Source organism: Salvelinus fontinalis, chromosome 4, assembly GCF_029448725.1.
Source record: "Salvelinus fontinalis isolate EN_2023a chromosome 4, ASM2944872v1, whole genome shotgun sequence".
NCBI lineage: Eukaryota > Metazoa > Chordata > Actinopteri > Salmoniformes > Salmonidae > Salvelinus > Salvelinus fontinalis.
Window position 1 is genome coordinate 78,193,428 of NC_074668.1, and position 12,887 is coordinate 78,206,314.

Genomic DNA, 12,887 nt, shown 5'->3' on the forward strand with positions numbered 1-12,887 from the left:
ACGAGGAGTGTATCTTCTTCTCGTACCTCCTACCATAGATTTCTACAAAGGCTGGCACAGCAAACCTCTCTCTCAGCCTCTCAAAGGGCTTCTTTGTTATTTTGCTTATGACTCTGTCTGCCTAACACACCACTTATGGGACTTTTCATTAATTATAGATGCATTTTCCTCCTTGTTCAACCGTCGTTTACTCAAAGAAGACAGGACAAGAAGAGAGAACGGTCCTTTCTCTGCATCTTTTTACAAATCCATACCTGATATCATTATTTAGGGTAACATGACATGTAGCTAATGCACACTGGACCCATCTGCTTTGATGAATGGCTATAATGAACTTGTCTTCTCCTCAAGGAAAAGAACAATGGCTATTTTCTGATCTGAGCAGCTTTGTATTGGCAACTTCAAAATCCACCCGGTGTGGATAAGACGGGATGTCTGACAGTGGTTACCACAATGATCACCTGTGTCCTACTGAGGGTCTGATCTGTGGGTTAGCCAGCCCAGTACTACTGAGAAACGACATGCTCTCCCTCCCTCCCAAATCACTCTAAACCTCTCTCCTGTTTAACAAATTGCCTCTACTACAGATTCCTTGTCTGGGGAGGCTTGATCAGGCTTTGAAGTCTACAGGTCAGCACAGGGCTAGTTATTTGAAGTCACTGCTGACTGAGGTTTGACTGGGCATAGGCACAGGGCTGGCACACCAAACAAGATGAGGCACAAGCATAGTCCATGATTAGCTTGTGGTATAGGTTCCTCAGATGTTCAAAAAGGTCCTCCTAACTTCAATTGAGAATGTATTTTAAAATTAGATAAAATTAAATATTTGGTAGATACAAGATCCACGTAAAATTGTTTACTACATGTATGAATATCACATTACATAAAAATAAGCATTTGGATCAACTACACATGATAAGACTTTTGTTTTGTTTTGTCTCGAGAGCTCAGAGTAGCTTTTCATATCTTACAATGACACATCTGCTGTGGCCACCCATCTAGGCTAACTTCACCCTGCGGGCTGGTTGGTTAGGTTGGCCACTTAACTTACTCTCTCCCCAGTTGCCGGGCAGGGCAAGGAAGGGAGAGTTCAGTAGACCCTGGTGAATGATTGGCTCATGGCAGAATAGGTCATGCAGCAATGATTCTAGAGAGCTAAGGTCACAGTCAGATGATGAGGTTAATTAATCTTGGTTTGCACTCTTGCTCGTAAATGATTTCCTTCCATAATTATGCCACACCCCACCCTCTCTCAACCCCTCACCACCCCACCCTATCCCACTCTCGTCCCGTCACCCCCTCTACCCCTGCCGCAACACTCCCAAACCGCCATGCGTGGCACATAAACTTCCTATTTGAGAAGAGCTGTTTGGAAACACCTCATCCTGTCTGTCTCTGACAGCTGTTTATGACGCAGTGAGATGGAGAGGAGACGGCAGCGGCTGCACCTTCCCTTCACACCAGCCTGACCCCCCCTCCCCTCTCTCTCTCCTCTACAACCTGTTCATCCTCCTCACACCACATCCACTCCAGCTAGCAGGAAGTCAGAGAAAAGTGGAGGGAAAGAGGGAGGGAGAGAAGGATGGAAAAATAATAATTAAGTGACTCATTAATTCTACATAATCACTCTTTCTGACACACGTTTCCAATACTTCCTCTGAGCTAAGCTCAACCCTGTTACCAAGCTGAGGCCAGAGAGAGACACACTGGCACAGCTAGTGTGTAACAGCCTCAAAAGGGGGTGTGTTACAACAGAGAAGAGACAGACAGAGGAACAGTGACAGCGACAGACCCAGAGACAGATTGTGAGCCTGAGAGAGTGAGACGCCAACACAGCTAACATGTAACAGCCTCAAACAGACAGACAGACAGACAGACAGACAGACAGACAGACAGACAGACAGACAGAGAGTGTGATCTGGGGCCTTGGAGACCTACTGTAGCATGTGAAAGCCTCGTAGGGGGGTACGTTACACTTGGGAAGATATTGCAGAGACAGGTGGAGAGAGGAGACAGAACGAGAGAGAGACAGAGACAGTGACACAGAGACAGACAGAGGGGCTGCGAGAGGCCTCCTCGAGACCCCAGGGCGTTAACAACAGAGCTTGATTTACCCCCCATGCTCCCCACACTGTGCACTAGAGGAGCCAGTGCCATTGATCGTGGCTGCAGAGCTATGGAAGCCTCCATTAGGGCTGGGGCAATAGAACTGTACTGCTATTGATTCATGGGGCTGGCCCTGTTAATATTATTTATGGTGGAGGGCTACACAGCTCTCCGGCAGAGTAAGCCCCCCATAATAAGTGGTAATTGATGGCGGGGGAGGCATAGCCCCCCCCCACTCTGACCCCGGCCCTGTGAAAGTCAGATGGATTGCCTCTAACACAGTTATGATTGATATGATCAGATTACATAACCTGCTACACAGGGCATGTGGGTCTCCTCAAGTGGGGCGCATTGATTTTTGATTAGGACGGCACTCAACACATCACAGAAAAGGCCGGGGAAAATACTTCCCGCAGGCCAGGCTTGCTCTTCATGGTTTCCAGAGGGATTTTTACTCTTATATTTTCTGCTGCTGCGGTTTCTGTGATATAACAGTACTCCATAAAAGATAAACGGCAGGCTACACAGTTAATATCATCGGGGATCTTACATCACATGACAGCCCAGAAGATCTTTTATCCATTTTGCATGTGCAGTATAAACCCCTAAATGTGTCAGTGTTAACCAACACTCTAATCTTGATTCAAAATCACTCGAGCTGAGGTCGTTTGACCCCTGAAATGCAATGACATACAACTCCTAGTCTTGAGTTACCCCTTTATCAGTTGTCTTTCCTCCCCATCATCCCCCTCTTTCTTTGTCTGTTCCACCCCAGCGACCCCTCGTCCCCTGCATTGACCTGAGCAGAAGCAGCTGTAAGTTTGTGAACAGCAGACCACCATGACAACGGCCATTACTGTGTCATTTCCTCCTTCTTTTATCTCAGGGAAAAGTGACCCTGGATTTGACCTTCCAATCAAAACATCCTTTGTTTGAGCACAGAAATTAATTCAGCATAGAATAACAGTTATCAAACCAAACGCCCAAGGCCCTACTCATCAAATCTGATTATGAAGAATTATGATCCCATTACAATTTAAAAAAAATCTTCCTAGTCAATCTATACAAACACAAAAGAATGGCCTACATTAATCAAAAATAAGGGAGGATGTCCTCATCTAATCACAATGGACAGCCCATGAAGTGGAGCAGCATATTGGAGCACTCCATCTTAACAATATCGGCCCTTAGCCACATGACAGGAAGACTCTCCTGGAGTACCTGTGCAGTAAATGGGGATCCACAATGGCTCAACTGTTGCATGAATAACTTTTCAGCCCCCCTCCTGAAGATCTGCTCAATTACTCTAGACAGATGGGCAACGTCCAGCAGAACTCAATGGTTTTCTGTGAGACAGACGTCGTTTTCATTCAGGCTGCGCACTGGGATGAAGTCAAAATGTGTATGAAAAACATATTAGAGTTTCCCTAGAGGTCTGCCATGGTTCTGTCCCTGGTGCAAGGTGTTAAAGAGAGGATATGGATGGAGGTGTGTGTGTGTGTGTCTGTGTGTGTCTGTGTTTGCGTCTGTGTTTGCGTCTTTGTGTGTGTGTGTGTGTGTGTGTGTGTGCGTCTTTGTGTGTGTGTGTGTCTGTGTGTGTGTGTGTGTGTGTGTGTGTGTGTGTGTGTGTGTGTGTGTGTGTGTGTGTGTGTGTGTGTGTGTGTGTGTGTGTGTGTGTGTGTGTGTGTGTGTGTGTGTGTGTGTGTGTGCGTGTGTGTGTGTGCGTGTGTGCGTGCATGCGTTGCAGGACTAGCTGTGATTAATGCCTCTTCATGACTTTTCTGACACCTCCGGCTGTAATGGCTCCCTATTTTAGAACACGCCTAATTATCATTTCATTTCATTTAAGAATTCTGCCGTTGTGGTGATACAACTTTTTTTTGTTGGAGTAATATTTAGTCTGCACACCACGGCAACTGGTGAACGGAAAAATGTCAGGGATGCAGGGAGAACTAACAAGGTAGTTATACGCCTTAAGAGATTTTTAATTTAGCCGGGTCATGATGGTAATTGAATGCAAATAGCAGGAAGGTATCAGTACTGCTGCTGTGTTGCTGTGTGAAGTGACCCTTGGCTGACCAACTGGAGAGGAACAAGGCAGGAGTTATGTGGCCTGGGCCAGGGCACTATACACCTGAACCAAAGAGACCACTTATTCATAACCATAATATTTCTACATTCCACTGAGGCAACGTCAAATCAAAACCAAATAAAGCCAAAGAAAATGGAGCTGTTGAGGGAAATTGGGTGACTTTTTGAAAATGAGTTTAAACTGAGAGGATATAACAAGCTATACAGGGGTGGAAAACAACACTAACATAATGTAAATCATATAGTGGAAGAATACAAAATTAAAGGACAGGACATATAGTGCAATATAGTATATAATAATAATAATATGTATATATATATATATACAGAGGATTCGGAAAGTATTCAGACCCATTGACTTTTTCAAGGATCTCTCTGTACTTTGCTCCGTTCATCTTTCCCTCGGTCCTGACTACTCTCCAGGTCCCTGAAAAACATCCCCACAGCGTGATGCTGCCACGACCATGCTTCAACGTAAGGATGTTGCCAGGTTTCATCCAGACGTGATGCTTGGCATTCAGGCCAAAGAGTTCAATCTTGGTTTCATCAGACCAGAGAATTTTGTTTCTCATGGTCTGAGAGTCCTTTAGGTGCCTTTTGGCAAACTGCAAGCGGGCTGTCATGGGCCTTTTACTGAGTAGTGGCTTCCATCTGTCCACTCTACCATAATGGCCTGATTGGTGGAGTGGGGCAGAGATGGTTGTCCTTCTGAAAGGTCCTCTCATCTCCACAGAGGAACTCTTGAGCTCTGTCAGAGTGACCATCAGGACCATTGGGTTCTTGGCCAAGGCTCCCTGAACAAGGCCCTTCTCTCCCGATTGCTCAGTTTGGCCGGGCGGCCAGCTCTAGAAGGAGTCTTGGTGGTTCCAAACTTCTTCCATTTAAGAATTATGGGGGTCACTGTGTTCTTGGGGACCTTCAATGCTGCGTACATATTTTGGTACCCTTCCCCAAATCTGTGCCTCGACACAATCCTGTCTCAGAGATCTACAGACAAATCCTTCGACCTCATGGCTTGGATTTTCTCTGACATGCACTGTCAACTGTGGGACCTTATATAGACAGGTGTGTGTCTTTCCAAATCATGTCCAATCAATTGAATTTACCACAAGTGGACTCCAATCAAGTTGTTGAAACATCTCAATGGAAACAGTATGCACCTGAGCTCAATTTCAAGTCTCATAGCAAAGGGTCTGAACACTTATGTAAATAAGGTATTTGTTTTTTATTTGTAATACATTTTCAAAAATGTCTAAAAACCTGTTTTCACTTTGTCGTTATGGGGTATTGTGTGTAGATTGATGAGGAAAAATGTAATTAATCAATTTTAGAATAAGGCTGTAACATAACAAAATTTGAAAAAGGTCAAGGGGTCTGAATACTTTCCGAATGCACAGTATATATATATATTTATATATACTTATACATATATATCTATATATATATATATAAATATATATATATTTATATATATATATATATATATATATATATATATATACAGTTGTCGTGTCTTTGACTATGCCAGATTAATTGCTATGACATGCTATTCTATAAAATAATTTCTCCGTAATTAATATTACCTAATCATGTAAATGTTAATTAACTAGAGAGGGACACCACAAAATAATATTTATAGAGCTGTTATCTTTCGAATAAACTCTTAAGGATTTAGTAAGATTTTACATCCATAACAGTCACATTAATCGTCATTTTATTCAGTCTCATCGGAAAGTTGTAAATCCTTGATTATCTGCAAGAATCCTGGCTAACAAGTGGAATCAGCAATACAAAATTGGGTTTAATTATTTATTTACTAAATACCTAACTAATCACACAGAATCACACATACACAATGAAATCATAACTTGATCACAAATTACGTCACAGAAAAACGTCCCTAGCGGGCGGAATAGATATGACAGCTTGTTACACAAAGAAAAGGGGCAGGGTTTTAGTGAAAGAGCGGGAGACTGGAACAGAGGCGAAGCTGTGCTATCGTAAATACAGTATCTTATGCATTCTAAATTACCGCCCATTTGAAGAGGAAAATGCAATAAATATTTACTCTGAGCTGCGCTTCAATAGGTTGGTGGTAGATGGAAGACCGTATCGCCAACCCGAGTCTTCTGTCCTTTGAAGAATGTCTCTGGTGCCTTACTGGATACGCTGCAGGAACGTTGTGTGGGTTGGGTGCAGGAACGTCCTTCCTAACCTGCGTTTAGCTGTTGCTAACTCAACGGCTAGGAGATATCACTTCTGTAGTGAATACGAGTTCAAAGTTCATACCATTCACAATCAAAGTCCATGCTGCTGTTGGCTTAGTTCTGTAGTTATTATCTGAACCATTCTGACACCGGACCGTCATCCTAGTGTACCCGGAACAGAAAGTTATATTCTTGTCAATGGCTTTTATAGTGGAGGGAGAGGGGTGTGTCTGAAAAGTTTATAACCCATGCCTCTTCACAGGGGCGGGCCACTGTGAGCAGAGGAACACTTATGAAAGTCCAGATCTCTCATTTGGAAGCTAAAATTACATTTCACCTCTTCACAAATAATGTCATATTCAAACATTTGAATTAAACAACAATTCCATGTGAATCCGATACCTCTGACGTTTAGACTTTCCACAGTAGAGTTTATGTGATTCTATCATTGATGAGAATGTGTCAGAGGGCAACCGAACTGACATAATATACCTTAAGTACCACCGCATATGTTCAGTTGATCGGATTACCAGAATATAGTTAATTTCCCCCCACTTCTGATGTTCCCAGAATCTCTATGTTAACCCATGGGTTTCCTTATGTCACATCAGTTATAGAAGGGAGAGAGAAAAAGGGGGAAAGAGGTATTTATGACTGTCATAAACCTACCCACAGGCCAACTTCATGACAGTCCCCACATGTTGGGTTCAATCTTGCGATTAACCTGCATGTTGCAAACCAACATACAAATGACCGTGGGTTGTCCTGGTTGTGGACCATCGTTGTGGTCCCCATCTGGTGGTCGACCCGGGTAGGGTTTCTGCGAATGAAGTTCTCTCCATGGCTGGACAGCAGATGTCCAGTTGGTGATCGCTGTTGCAGTCCCCCCTCTGGTGTGGTCGACCCGGGTAGGGTGTCTGCAAATGAAGAAGTCTGCTCCATGGCTGGGCAGCGTCGTCTGGTCGTCCAGACTGGAAGATCTGGGCAGTAACTTCGGCAGATGTTAACAATGCACACACACTCATGAAATATATCTTTACATTTCCTCCCAAATGACTGGCGTTGTGGCACTAACTGATGGTTCTATGGGGAAGTTGTTTATGGCTCTATCACTTTCTACATGCCGAAGAAAATTAAACAAATTGAAATGAAAGCATAAACAAAACAAAATATAGTTATGCCACCTTAACCATCTAATTGGACTGTATTCTATCTGCGTCCATGGTCTTAGCAAAATGACCCTATCATGGCATTGTCTAATGTTCATGGCCCTTCTAATTTGCGGGGTGTTTGTTAACTTATGGCTGCAAGGCAAAGTGTTGAGTAGCCAGTGAAATCGTGCCCATTTCAAACGGCCTCCTACTCAAATCTTGCTCGTACAATATGAATATTATTATTATTTTTGGATAGAAAACACTTTCTAGTTTCTAAAAGAGTTGGAATTATTTCTCTGAGTGAAACAGAAGTCCTTCTGCAGCACTTTTCCTGACCAGGAAGTGAAATGTCAAAAATCGATGCTCTTTTCAACTTGATGCCTATACATGGTATTGACACTTAGGAGTCTGCTGACACTCTATATACCTTCCTATTGGTGTAAAGAGGATGTCAGAGAATAAATTTTTGTGCTCCTCTTGGTCTGTGGTGGAAAAAAAACTATTTCTTTGACCTGACCGTCCACTTCCGGTACTCTGAAGGAAGTGGGATTGACTTCTGTTTTGCCTTGGTAACGAACGGCTAACGTCTCCGGCTCGAATTTTTTTTGATACATGTGACCATATCATCGTAATGTATGTTTTTTCAATATAGTTTAATTAGATTATTGAAACTTTATTCGGGAGTTTTGCCGTGTTCCGTCCTCTGACTGTGTTTACGTTGGAGAAATTTATGCCACTCGGCTAGTGCCAATGCTAATTGAAGAGGGAAATTTGCCATTCTGAATCGAAACAACGACTCATCTGGACAGAGGACACGTTCTTCAACATTCTGATGAAAGATCAGCAAAAGTAAGACCCATTTTATGATGTTATTTCATATATCTGTCGTGCATGTGAACTGGCCGTGGGCGCCCAATTATTTCTGTCTATTGTAGCTACGCTAATATAGCGATACATTTTGTTTTCGCTGTAAAACATAATAAATAATAATAAATAAATCGGAAATTTTGTTTGGAATCACAAGATGCCTGTCTTTCAATTGCTGCAGACTATGTATTTTTCAGAAATGTTTTTTGATGAGTAATTAGGTATTTGACGTTGGTGTCTGTAAATATTATGGCTGCTTTCGGTGCAATTTCGGATTGTAGCTGAAATGTAAACTATGGTTTATACATGAAATATGCAAATTTTTCGAACAAAACATATGCTATACAATAAATATGTTATCAGACTCAAAAGCCTCAAAAGCTGTGCTTGCAAGCCATGACAGATAGATGTCTTGAGTACGGAGCGAGAGATTCAGTGATGAGATTTCTTCCGCCTGCTTAGAAATCACAACTTCCATCTTCATCACCCGAGTTCTCTCATCATTCATTTGGTCAGCGACTTCAATGAGTTCTGCTGATTTGTCATCCAACTTCGTCATTGTGTTCATCAACTGATCGTCTTTGGTCTGCAGAATTTTGAGTAGAACCGTGTTACTCTGAGTAACGTTCATTAAAACTGTCTGCATGTTATCAAATTGTGCGCTCCTATTTGTAGATAACTCAACAGATTTATCTAGTTTGGAGTGGACTACCTCGTATTTAGTTTTGGCTAATTCGAGTTGTTCCTGGAGACAACGATTTTGTTGAAGAGTTTGTGCTCGTTCATCGTCATAAGTATTTGCAATTACTTTCAATTGTTCAGATTTCAAACGCAGTTCCTCGACTAGCAGAATGTTTTAATTTCCTGCTTTTGTCAATAGTGGCTCAGTTCTCTCTACCTGTCCCCTGATGTTAGCCAGTGAGCTATCGTGTTTTAGCTGTGCACAGTGGTATTGGACCGATGCCACATTTTTATGGCGATACATCAGTGCAAAAGTGGGGAGAACCGTCACGAAGCCTGCGCTTGATGGTTGATTTTGGAGAGCGCTAACGGCATAATTAGGGTTGGTATCGCTGCTGAGGTCAGAGATCAATCCTTTTATGGGTGGAGGTTCACTACTTAGCGGAGGAGTGGTGACCCCCTCCTTTAATAGCTTGCACATTATTAGAAAAGTTTAGAGGAAAAATGTTCCCTAAATTTATTCAAAGTTTGGAATTCATTGGAAGCTGCAAAGACCAGTTTAATCTATTTATAGATGTTGACGAACTACCAGTACTGTACCAGTAATGTGGAAGTTGGACGTGAATTAATTTACAAAAGCAAATTGAATTAATTAATCAATGCCAATGATTAATCCTACCCGTATAGGCGATTTGTGAATTAAACTTTAATTAACCTGAGAAGTGCTTTTAATCTAGGTTAATATGAGAAGTTTAAAAGTGTCTCATTTGATTGGAAGAACATTAAATTATGTTCAACAATTTGACTTATGAAATTGAATGAGACGATAATCCATACAATCTCTGTTGATTGGATATCATAAGTGTAAACAGCAGACCAAATGTTGGGAACATTCAACACTGCGACACTTCTCCCTAAGGCCGAAACCACATGGGATTCCCGCTGGGGCGGGGCTTCTGTCAGTACTGGATTACTGAATGGGTTTTGAAAAACCCAAATTTTACTGATTAATCAATTTATTGATAAATCAAACCTGTATAGGCAATTTGTGAATTAAACTTTGATTAACCTGAGAAGTTGCTTCATCTAGATTAGTTTGGAAAAAGTTTGCAATGTCTTATTTAGAGAACTCAACAATTTGGATATTATTTAAAATATCTATTTCAGAATGTAAATGGCCAGATTTACACTTATTAGTTCCATTGGATAAGACAGTGATATTCGTCCGAATATCATAAGTAATGACTTGAGTGTGACCTGAAGAATTCTTCATGAACGAATATACTGGGCACACTTCAGTGGTCACTGACTTCACACGCTGCAATAAAACGGAACTACCCGGTGCGGGACTTCCGTTCCACGAGGCGGAGGAATTTCAGCGTGGCACCAGAAAAACAATAAATTGCTTTTTTCCCTTGTTAGCTTTAGCACCTCGTGCCAGCTAACCCTCCTTTGTGCCTGAAAATGTAGCACGTAGGATTCCCTTGGCAGGGAAAAGGTTTAACTTATAATGTATTATGTTCAAACCCTTTTCGCCGTTTTTTGACGATGTTTTAACCGGAACACGCGGTAAACACGAAATGCACCGTGGTTTCCTCGCGTTGAATCGTGCGAGAGAGAGATAATTATCGCTGGTCGCGCTATATCTCCTGAATTTCAATCGGCTGGCTCTTTGTCCTCGCTCGAGAAATTAATAATGACCTGCACTACCAGCGTATGAAACGCGCCAGGCAGAAATAGCCCGCACTATTTCTCAGATTTCTATAATTAGCTTTCTCAGCCTCATACAAGAAATGTATTCGCTTACGTTATCCACTGACTACGTCAGAGAACAGCGCGGGGCGGGGAATCTCCTCGCACACACACCCAACAATGCTTGTCTATCACTCCAAAAATGTGTATAATAAACGTGGTATATTATGTAATCTGCTTTTCGATTTTATACAGGCTGAATCAAAATGAAAACCTCATTCTATCTTAGACTCCACGCAGGGGGCACCAATATGTCGTGTCTTTGACTATGCCAGAATAATTGCTATGACATGCTATTCTATAAAATAATTTCTCCGTAATTAATATTACCTGATTGAACTAATCATGTAAATGTTAATTAACTAGAGAGGGACACCACGAAAGAATATTTATAGAGCTGTTATCTTTCGAATAAACTCTTAACTTCTTGCAACTATAGGGGGTGATGTTTCGCATTAGCATAATTTGCTCTACAGATTAAACTGCCTAGTACTCAATTCTTGCTCGTACAATATGCATATTATTATTATTATTGGATAGAAAACACTCTCTAGTTTCTATAGCCGTTGGAATTTTGTCTCTGAGTGAAACAGAACTTAATTTACAGCACTTTTCATGATAGGGAGTCAGATTTCAGACATCTTGGCCCCTGATCTGGAGTCAGTTTAAAGGTCCGTGTAAATGCTATGGAGAAACAGACACTTCTTACGTCTTCCCCTGGATGTCAGTACGTGATGACGCTTTGAATGGAGTCGATTGCGCAATCAGTGCCTCTATAAATCACCAAATACCGGAAGTAACTTCCTTTGGCTGCCTGCGCCTGGTGCGCGAAGGACATCGGACTCGCCTCCTTCCAAGCTTTAGTTTAGCCAGTAATATTTCTCCGGTCATGTTTTTACCCGTTATAGGTGTTAACAGCATCATAAGGTAGTTAATTGGAACCGTTTTATAGCAATTTATATCCGTTTAGTGCGATTTTGAGGCATTGCTTTGTTGTGCACTTTGAAGCGCCGGGCACGTTTCGGGGTCCCGGTCGAACGTTAGTGGGCCTTTCGACAGACAAGAGGACATCTTTCGACCAAAAGAAGATTAGACCCAAGAAAGGATACATTGCCCAAGATTCTGATGGAAGATCACCTCATAGTAAGAAATATTTAAGATGATAAATCGTTGCTCTGTAGAAAAATGTTAAACGCACGTTCCGCCATTTTGTTAGGTGTGCTTCGCTTGGCGCAACCTGTATTGAAAAGTAAGGATAATTTAAAAAATGTAATTCCGCGATTGTATTAAGAATTAAATTGTCTATCAATCGCTGTCCACCCTATATTTTTTAGTCAAGTTTATGAGTATTTATGAATAAGACTAGATCACTGTCTAATATGGCGCACGACATTTTCTGACCAGCTGGGCTACTTTTGTCATTGTCTAACCATGATTTTGGTGGCTAAATATGCACATTTTTGAACAAACTCTATATGTGTGTTGTAATATGATGTTACAGGAGTGTCATCTGAAGAATTCTGAGAAGGTTAGTGAAAAAATTTATATATTTTGGCTATATTTACGTTATCGCTCTCTTTGGCTAGAATCAATGCTCTGGTAATGTTTGCACATGTGGTATGCTAATATAACGATTTATTGTGTTTTCGCTGTAAGACACTTAGAAAATCTGAAATATTGTCTGTATTCACAGGATCTGTGTCTTTCAATTAGTGTATGCTGTGTATTTTTACGAAATGTTTTATGATTAGTAATTAGGTAATACACGTTGCTCTGTGAATTTATTCTAGTCGAGTTGTGATGGTGGGTGCAATTGTAAACTATGATTTATACCTGAAATATGCACATTTTTCTAACAAAACCTATCCTATACCATAAATATGTTATCAGACTGTCATCTGATGAGGTTTTTTCTTGGTTAGTGGCTATCAATATCTTTATTTGGCCGAATTGGTGATAGCTACTGGTGGAGAGAGAAAATGGTGGACAAAGAAAAATGGTGTCTTTTGCTAACGTGGTTAGCTAATAG